The following is a 10960-nucleotide window of genomic DNA, read 5'->3' on the forward strand; positions in this document are numbered from 1 at the left end:
ACAAGTGAGGGAATACAGGGGTAGGGGGGATAGCTCTCAGTACAAGTGAGGGAATACAGGGGTAGGGGGGATAGCTCTCAGTACAAGTGAGGGAATACAGGGTATGGGAGATAGCTCTCAGTACAAGTGAGGGAATACAGGGGTAGGGGAGATAGCTCTCAGTACAAGTGAGGGAATACAGGGTTATGGGAGATAGCCCTCAGTACAAGTGAGGGAATACAGGGGTATGGGAGATAGCTCTCAGTACAAGTGAGGGAATACAGGGGTAGGGGGGATAGCTCTCAGTACAAGTGAGGGAATACAGGGGTTATGGGAGATAGCTCTCAGTACAAGTGAGGGAATACAGGGGTAGGGGAGATAGCTCTCAGTACAAGTGAGGGAATACAGGGGTTATGGGAGATAGCCCTCAGTACAAGTGAGGGAATACAGGGGTATGGGAGATAGCTCTCAGTACAAGTGAGGGAATACAGGGGTAGGGGGGATAGCTCTCAGTACAAGTGAGGGAATACAGGGGTTATGGGAGATAGCTCTCAGTACAAGTGAGGGAATACAGGGGTAGGGGGGATAGCTCTCAGTACAAGTGAGGGAATACAGGGGTAGGGGAGATAGCTCTCAGTACAAGTGAGGGAATACAGGGGTAGGGGAGATAGCTCTCAGTACAAGTGAGGGAATACAGGGGTAGGGGGGATAGCTCTCAGTACAAGTGAGGGAATACAGGGGTAGGGGAGATAGCTCTCAGTACAAGTGAGGGAATACAGGGGTATGGGAGATAGCTCTCAGTACAAGTGAGGGAATACAGGGGTAGGGGGATAGCTCTCAGTACAAGTGAGGGAATACAGGGGTAGGGGAGATAGCTCTCAGTACAAGTGAGGGAATACAGGGGTAGGGGGGATAGCTCTCAGTACAAGTGAGGGAATACAGGGGTAGGGGGGATAGCTCTCAGTACAAGTGAGGGAATACAGGGGTAGGGGAGATAGCTCTCAGTACAAGTGAGGGAATACAGGGGTAGGGGAGATAGCTCTCAGTACAAGTGAGGGAATACAGGGGTAGGGGGGATAGCTCTCAGTACAAGTGAGGGAATACAGGGGTAGGGGAGACAGCTCTCAGTACAAGTGAGGGAATACAGGGGTAGGGGGGATAGCTCTCAGTACAAGTGAGGGAATACAGGGGTAGGGGGGATAGCTCTCAGTACAAGTGAGGGAATACAGGGGTAGGGGAGATAGCTCTCAGTACAAGTGAGGGAATACAGGGGTATGGGGGATAGCTCTCAGTACAAGTGAGGGAATACAGGGGTATGGGGGATAGCTCTCAGTACAAGTGGGAAGGGGGGATACCAGTACAGGGGATAGGGGGGGGATAGCTCTCAGTACAAGTGAGGGAATACAGGGGTAGGGGAGATAGCTCTCAGTACAAGTGAGGGAATACAGGGGTAGGGGAGATAGCTCTCAGTACAAGTGAGGGAATACAGGGGTAGGGGAGATAGCTCTCAGTACAAGTGAGGGAATACAGGAGTAGGGGAGATAGCTCTCAGTACAAGTGAGGGAATACAGGGGTAGGGGGGATAGCTCTCAGTACAAGTGAGGGAATACAGGGGTAGGGGGGATAGCTCTCAGTACAAGTGAGGGAATACAGGGGTATGGGAGATAGCTCTCAGTACAAGTGAGGGAATACAGGGGTAGGGGGGATAGCTCTCAGTACAAGTGAGGGAATACAGGGGTATGGGGGATAGCTCTCAGTACAAGTGAGGGAATACAGGAGTAGGGGAGATAGCTCTCAGTACAAGTGAGGGAATACAGGGGTAGGGGGATAGCTCTCAGTACAAGTGAGGGAATACAGGAGTAGGGGAGATAGCTCTCAGTACAAGTGAGGGAATACAGGGGTAGGGGGGATAGCTCTCAGTACAAGTGAGGGAATACAGGAGTAGGGGAGATAGCTCTCAGTACAAGTGAGGGAATACAGGGGTAGGGGGATAGCTCTCAGTACAAGTGATGGAATACAGGGGTAGGGGAGATAGCTCTCAGTACAAGTGAGGGAATACAGGGGTAGGGGAGATAGCTCTCAGTACAAGTGAGGGAATACAGGGGTAGGGGAGATAGCTCTCAGTACAAGTGAGGGAATACAGGGGTAGGGGGGATAGCTCTCAGTACAAGTGAGGGAATACAGGGGTAGGGGGGATAGCTCTCAGTACAAGTGAGGGAATACAGGGGTAGGGGAGATAGCTCTCAGTACAAGTGAGGGAATACAGGGGTAGGGGGATAGCTCTCAGTACAAGTGAGGGAATACAGGGTAGGGGGATAGCTCTCAGTACAAGTGAGGGAATACAGGGGTAGGGGGATAGCTCTCAGTACAAGTGAGGGAATACAGGGGTAGGGGGGATAGCTCTCAGTACAAGTGAGGGAATACAGAGGTAGGGGAGATAGCTCTCAGTACAAGTGAGGGAATACAGGGGTTATGGGAGATAGCTCTCAGTACAAGTGAGGGAATACAGGGGTTATGGGAGATAGCTCTCAGTACAAGTGAGGGAATACAGGGGTAGGGGGATAGCTCTCAGTACAAGTGAGGGAATACAGGGGTATGGGAGATAGCTCTCAGTACAAGTGAGGGAATACAGGGGTATGGGGGATAGCTCTCAGTACAAGTGAGGGAATACAGGGGTAGGGGGGATAGCTCTCAGTACAAGTGAGGGAATACAGGGGTAGGGGGGATAGCTCTCAGTACAAGTGAGGGAATACAGGGGGGGATAGTTCAGTAAGGAGGGAACAGGGTGGGATAGCTCTCAGTACAAGTGAGGGAATACAGGGGTATGGGGGATAGCTCTCAGTACAAGTGAGGGAATACAGGGGTAGGGGGATAGCTCTCAGTACAAGTGAGGGAATACAGGGGTAGGGGGGATAGCTCTCAGTACAAGTGGGATACAGGGTAGGGGGATAGCTCAGTACAGTGAGGAATACAGAGGTAGGGGGATAGCTCTCAGTACAAGTGAGGGGAATACAGAGGTAGGGGGGATAGCTCTCAGTACAAGTGAGGGAATACAGGGGTAGGGGAGATAGCTCTCAGTACAAGTGAGGGAATACAGAGGTAGGGGGATAGCTCTCAGTACAAGTGAGGGAATACAGGGGTATGGGAGATAGCTCTCAGTACAAGTGAGGGAATACAGGGGTATGGGGGATAGCTCTCAGTACAAGTGAGGGGAATACAGGGGTAGGGGGGATAGCTCTCAGTACAAGTGAGGGAATACAGGGGTATGGGGATAGCTCTCAGTACAAGTGAGGGAATACAGGGGTAGGGGGGATAGCTCTCAGTACAAGTGAGGGAATACAGGGGTAGGGGGGATAGCTCTCAGTACAAGTGAGGGAATACAGGGGTAGGGGAGATAGCTCTCAGTACAAGTGAGGGAATACAGGGGTAGGGGGGATAGCTCTCAGTACAAGTGAGGGAATACAGGGGTTATGGGAGATAGCTCTCAGTACAAGTGAGGGAATACAGGGGTAGGGGAGATAGCTCTCAGTACAAGTGGGGGGCAGTTGCATGTTCCACTGGAAGGAAGAGTGGCACTAAGTATCCTTTTCTCCTCCCAAAGGCACCAATTTGCTTGAGCTGTGTGCGGGGCTAGCAGGGAGTGTAAATGGCCGCCCCTTACTGTCTGTTCGGCTTTGCTTAGTAGCCATGGGCACAGGGTCGGGCTGGTGTGTCCAGCTGAAGCCTTTGTAAAGGTTTAAGATAAAGATCAACTCGAAATGCAGAGGCTTCTCCGTTTTGCAAAGGGAAGACTTCTGGAGAAGTTACATCTGAAAGCTATGAATTCAGAATCAATTCTGGATAATAAAAAAAAAATCTCATTTAATTGGTGGGAAAATATGTCATGTTAAAGGGAAACTAAACCCCCTAGAATGAATAATTAACTAACAGATATCTATGTTAAGTGGCCTATTAAAGAATCTCCCCAAACTGGAATATATATATCAGTAAATATTGCCCTTTTACAGCCTTTCCCTTGAGCCGCCATTTAGTGATGGGCTGTGTGCTCCCGCAGAGATCAGCTGACAGGAAGTGATGCAGCTCTAACTGTAACAGGAAGTAGTGTGGGAGCAAAAGGCAGAACTCTGCCCATTGGTATTATAGCGTATAACTAAGAGAAGGGTGAGGAGGGACCTACAGACACCAAGCTATAGGCGTAAGGGGGGGGGGGGGGGGTTCTTTATGGGGCTGTTACACACACTGAAGGTTCCTTGCTGACAGCTAGATTGGTAATTGGAGTCATTCACTGGGCTGTTTGGTCTCCCCACCTTTATAATGTGATGGATTGGGACTTTTAAGTGGTTTTACAAGGTAAGGTTTGTTATACTGGGAAATGTGCCTACCTACCTGCTCTGCTACAGCAATTCTGTATGTTTATAGGCTTAGCTAAGCTCATAACAAGGTTACAGATATATAGAAACATTGGGGTAACAGTCACCCTGCTATAGTTCCAGGGGTACCCAGGGCACAAATAAGCACTCACCCCAAATCCCCCCCTAACTGGCCTTCAGGCTGGGCCCCCTTAGCCCATAACAAGGTTATAGATATATAGAAACATTGGGGTAACAGTCACCCCGCTATAGTTCCAGGGGTACCCAGGGCACAAATAAGCACTCACCCCAAATCCCCCCCTAACTGGCCTTCAGGCTGGGCCCCCTTAGCCCATAACAAGGTTACAGATATATAGAAACATTGGGGTAACAGTCACCCTGCTATAGTTCCAGGGGTACCCAGGGCACAAATAAGCACTCACCCCAAATCCCCCCCTAACTGGCCTTCAGGCTGGGCCCCCTTAGCCCATAACAAGGTTACAGATATATAGAAACATTGGGGTAACAGTCACCCCGCTATAGTTCCAGGGGTACCCAGGGCACAAATAAGCACTCACCCCAAATCCCCCCCTAACTGGCCTTCAGGCTGGGCCCCCTTAGCCCATAACAAGGTTACAGATATATAGAAACATTGGGGTAACAGTCACCCCGCTATAGTTCCAGGGGTACCCAGGGCACAAATAAGCACTCACCCCAAATCCCCCCCTAACTGGCCTTCAGGCTGGGCCCCCTTAGCCCATAACAAGGTTACAGATATATAGAAACATTGGGGTAACAGTCACCCCGCTATAGTTCCAGGGGTACCCAGGGCACAAATAAGCACTCACCCCAAATCCCCCCCTAACTGGCCTTCAGGCTGGGCCCCCTTAGCCCATAACAAGGTTACAGATATATAGAAATATTGGGGTAACAGTCACCCCGCTATAGTTCCAGGGGTACCCAGGGCACAAATAAGCACTCACCCCAAATCCCCCCTAACTGGCCTTCAGGCTGGGCCCCCTTAGCCCATAACAAGGTTACAGATATATAGAAACATTGGGGTAACAGTCACCCCGCTATAGTTCCAGGGGTACCCAGGGCACAAATAAGCACTCACCCCAAATCCCCCCCTAACTGGCCTTCAGGCTGGGCCCCCTTAGCCCATAACAAGGTTACAGATATATAGAAACATTGGGGTAACAGTCACCCTGCTATAGTTCCAGGGGTACCCAGGGCACAAATAAGCACTCACCCCAAATCCCCCCCTAACTGGCCTTCAGGCTGGGCCCCCTTAGCCCATAACAAGGTTACAGATATATAGAAACATTGGGGTAACAGTCACCCCGCTATAGTTCCAGGGGTACCCAGGGCACAAATAAGCACTCACCCCAAATCCCCCCCTAACTGGCCTTCAGGCTGGGCCCCCTTAGCCCATAACAAGGTTACAGATATATAGAAACATTGGGGTAACAGTCACCCTGCTATAGTTCCAGGGGTACCCAGGGCACAAATAAGCACTCACCCCAAATCCCCCCCTAACTGGCCTTCAGGCTGGGCCCCCTTAGCCATAACAAGGTTACAGATATATAGAAACATTGGGGTAACAGTCACCCTGCTATAGTTCCAGGGGTACCCAGGGCACAAATAAGCACTCACCCCAAATCCCCCCCTAACTGGCCTTCAGGCTGGGCCCCCTTAGCCCATAACAAGGTTACAGATATATAGAAACATTGGGGTAACAGTCACCCTGCTATAGTTCCAGGGGTACCCAGGGCACAAATTAACACCCACCCCAAATCTCAGCTCAGGCTGCGCCCCCTTAGCTTGCAATAACCCCACTTAGTTGAGAGAACAAAACATGATCCCAGTTTTACTGCATAATGAAAGCATTATACTGTTACACCAGTAGGTGGCACTGCCTTACAAGAAATAATAGAAATGATTGTAAAATTGAGAGCTTTCAGCACCAGCCTTTTGCCCAAACACATTTGCAACATTTTGAGGTGTTTAGGGGTATTGCTGTGAGATTTGGGATAATATAAGACTTCTAAATATGTCATAATTACAAATAAAATTGTACAAATAACCCAATGCCAGCCCCTGCCCTTAGTTTTAATCGTGTAAAGAATCTCCATAAACTGACATAGAATGGGGAGCAATTTTCACCTTGCTGCAATAAAATCATGATGAGCCACTGGATGGAACAAGGCCCTTACACAGGTCAAACCAGATAGAACATAACCAATGGCAAATTAACTAGATAATTAATCAAACTGAACATTCACTATAACCTTACTCTAGGATCCAAATAGGAGTTGCCACTACCATGGGGTTACTGCAGCTTACTTACCCCATCAAGGAGGCATTGGCTTCTAAGTTAGAAAAGATGCCAAGGGAAACAATAGAATCACTGCCTTGTGGTGTGATTTCCCAGGAAAGCCAGTCATTCAAGGGATACTGTTTTGATATTTATGGGGCACTTTCTATCTCTAAATGACACTGTTACACAGCAAATAATTCCCTCTGCCATTTAACCTTTTATTCTTGAACCAACAAATGTATTTGTAGCTGTAATATTGGTGTGTAGGCGCCATCTCAGTGCATTGTGCCTGAGTCTGAGCTTTCAGCCAGCGCTACCCATTAGAACTGCTTTCAGCTAACCTATTGTTTCTCCTACTCCCATGTAACTGGAGGAGTCCCAAGCCGGACTTGGATTTCTTACTATTGAGTGCTATTCTGATACCTACTGGGAGCTGCTATCTTGCTCCCTTCCCATTGTTCTGCTGATCGGCTGCTGGGGGTGAGGGGGGGGGGGGGGATAATCACTCCAACTTGCAGCGCAGCCGTAAAGTGTGACTGAAGTTTATCAGAGTACAGGTCACATGGCTGTGGCACCCTGGGAAATGAAGAATATGGCTAGCCCTATGGGAAAAACAGATTACAATGCAGGATTCTGCTGGAGAAGCTCTATTAACTGATGGGGTGTGGAAAACAGTATTGCTTTAGAGTCTGTTCAAGAATGTATGTAATCTCCTGTTTCTCTGAATAAAAATACTTAAGAAGAGATCTGTTAGAGGTTTAATGTTCTCCATGATTAGTTTGTTGACCACAAAGACCACAAGAAGGTGCTGAAAAGCAGACTATAAATTTCTGTAGTTAGGATCAATATTCAGCATTGTTTATTTATCTTCTATATAAAGAAGGAACTATAGTGGGGTGACTGTTACCCCAATGTTTCTATATATCTGTAACCTTGTTATGGGCTAAGGGGGCCCAGCCTGAAGGCCAGTTAGGGGGGGATTTGGGGTGAGTGCTTATTTGTGCCCTGGGTACCCCTGGAACTATAGCAGGGTGACTGTTACCCCAATGTTTCTATATATCTGTAACCTTGTTATGGGCTAAGGGGGCCCAGCCTGAAGGCCAGTTAGGGGGGGATTTGGGGTGAGTGCTTATTTGTGCCCTGGGTACCCCTGGAACTATAGCAGGGTGACTGTTACCCCAATGTTTCTATATATCTGTAACCTTGTTATGGGCTAAGGGGGCCCAGCCTGAAGGCCAGTTAGGGGGGGATTTGGGGTGAGTGCTTATTTGTGCCCTGGGTACCCCTGGAACTATAGCAGGGTGACTGTTACCCCAATGTTTCTATATATCTGTAACCTTGTTATGGGCTAAGGGGGCCCAGCCTGAAGGCCAGTTAGGGGGGGATTTGGGGTGAGTGCTTATTTGTGCCCTGGGTACCCCTGGAACTATAGCGGGGTGACTGTTACCCCAATGTTTCTATATATCTGTAACCTTGTTATGGGCTAAGGGGGCCCAGCCTGAAGGCCAGTTAGGGGGGATTTGGGGTGAGTGCTTATTTGTGCCCTGGGTACCCCTGGAACTATAGCGGGGTGACTGTTACCCCAATGTTTCTATATATCTGTAACCTTGTTATGAGCTAAGGGGGCCCAGCCTGAAGGCCAGTTAGGGGGGGATTTGGGGTGAGTGCTTATTTGTGCCCTGGGTACCCCTGGAACTATAGCGGGGTGACTGTTACCCCAATGTTTCTATATATCTGTAACCTTGTTATGAGCTAAGGGGGCCCAGCCTGAAGGCCAGTTAGGGGGGGATTTGGGGTGAGTGCTTATTTGTGCCCTGGGTACCCCTGGAACTATAGCAGGGTGACTGTTACCCCAATGTTTCTATATATCTGTAACCTTGTTATGGGCTAAGGGGGCCCAGCCTGAAGGCCAGTTAGGGGGGATTTGGGGTGAGTGCTTATTTGTGCCCTGGGTACCCCTGGAACTATAGCGGGGTGACTGTTACCCCAATGTTTCTATATATCTGTAACCTTGTTATGGGCTAAGGGGGCCCAGCCTGAAGGTCAGTTAGGGGGGGGGGTGAGTGCTTATTTGTGCCCTGGGTACCCCTGGAACTATAGCGGGGTGACTGTTACCCCAATGTTTCTATATATCTGTAACCTTGTTATGGGCTAAGGGGGCCCAGCCTGAAGGTCAGTTAGGGGGGGGGGGTGAGTGCTTATTTGTGCCCTGGGTACCCCTGGAACTATAGCGGGGTGACTGTTACCCCAATGTTTCTATATATCTGTAACCTTGTTATGGGCTAAGGGGGCCCAGCCTGAAGGCCAGTTAGGGGGGGATTTGGGGTGAGTGCTTATTTGTGCCCTGGGTACCCCTGGAACTATAGCGGGGTGACTGTTACCCCAATGTTTCTATATATCTGTAACCTTGTTATGGGCTAAGGGGGCCCAGCCTGAAGGCCAGTTAGGGGGGGATTTGGGGTGAGTGCTTATTTGTGCCCTGGGTACCCCTGGAACTATAGCGGGGTGACTGTTACCCCAATGTTTCTATATATCTGTAACCTTGTTATGGGCTAAGGGGGCCCAGCCTGAAGGTCAGTTAGGGGGGGGGGGTGAGTGCTTATTTGTGCCCTGGGTACCCCTGGAACTATAGCAGGGTGACTGTTACCCCAATGTTTCTATATACAGTGGCTTGCAAAAGTATTCGGCCCCCTTGAACTTTTCCACATTTTGTCACATTACAGCCACAAACATGAATCAATTTTATTGGAATTCCACGTGAAAGACCAATACAAAGTGGGGTACACGTGAGAAGTGGAAGGAAAATCATACATGATTCCAAAAATTGTTTACAAATAAATAAGTGCAAAGTGGGGTGTGCGTAATTATTCAGCCCCCTTTGGTCTGAGTGCAGTCAGTTGCCCATAGACATTGCCTGATGAGTGCTAATGACTAAATAGAGTGCCCCTGTGTGTAATCTAATGTCAGTACAAATACAGCTGCTCTGTGATGGCCTCAGAGGTTGCTAAGGGAATATTGGGAGCAACAACACCATGAAGTCCAAAGAACACACCAGACAGGTCAGGGATAAAATTATTGAGAAATTTAAAGCAGGCTTAGGCTACAAAAAGATTTCCAAAGCCTTGAACATCCCACGGAGCACTGTTCCACCGATCATTCAGAGATGGAAGGAGTATGGCACAACTGTAACCCTACCAAGGCACGGCCGTCCCCCTAAACTCACAGGCCGAACAAGGAGAGCGCTGATCAGAAATGCAGCCAAGAGGCCCATGGTGACTCTGGGGGGGCTGCAGAGATCTACAGCTCAGGGGGGGGAATCTGTCCATAGGCAACTATTAGTCGGGCACTGCACAAAGTTGGCCTTTATGGAAGAGTGGCAAGAAGAAAGCCATTGTTAACAGAAAACCATAAGAAGTTCCGTTTGCAGTTTGCCACAAGCCATGTGGGGGACACAGCAAACATGTGGGAGAAGGGGCTCTGGTCAGATGAGACCAAAATGGAACTTTTTGGCCAAAATGCAAAACGCTATGTGTGGCGGAAAACTAACAGTGCACATCCCTCTGAACACACCATCCCCACTGTCACATATGGGGGGGCAGCATCATGCTCTGGGGGGGCTTCTCTTCAGCAGGGACAGGGAAGCTGGTCAGAGTTGATGGGAAGATGGATGGAGCCAAATACAGGGCAATCTTGGAAGAAAACTTCTTGGAGTCTGCAAAAGACTTGAGACTGGGGCGGAGGTTCACCTTCCAGCAGGACAACGACCCTAAACATAAAGCCAGGGCAACAATGGTTTAAACCCAAACATATCCATGTGTTAGAATGGCCCAGTCACAGTCCAGATCTAAATCCAATCGAGAATCTGTGGCAAGATCTGAAAACTGCTGTTCACAAAGGCTGCCCATCTAATCTGACTGAGCTGGAGCTGTTTTGCAAAGAAGAATGGGCAAGGATTTCAGTCTGTAGATGGGCAAAGCTGGTAGAGACATACCCTAAAAGCCTGGCAGCTGGAATTGCAGCAAAAGGGGGTTCTACAGAGTATTGACTCAGGGGGCTGAATAATTACGCACACCCCACTTTGCAGTTATTTATTTGTAAAAAATGTTTGGAATCATGTCTGATTTTCCTTCCACTTCTCACGTGTACACCACTTTGTATTGGTCTTTCACGTGGAATTCCAATAAAATGGATTCATGTTTGTGGCTGTAATGTGACAAAATGTGGAAAAGTTCAAGGGGGCCGAATACTTTTGCAAGCCACTGTATCTGTAACCTTGTTATGGGCTTCTTTACAACATCCACACCCACTGCCC

The sequence above is a fragment of the Xenopus tropicalis genome, chromosome 1, assembly GCF_000004195.4.
Source record: "Xenopus tropicalis strain Nigerian chromosome 1, UCB_Xtro_10.0, whole genome shotgun sequence".
Taxonomy (NCBI): domain Eukaryota; kingdom Metazoa; phylum Chordata; class Amphibia; order Anura; family Pipidae; genus Xenopus; species Xenopus tropicalis.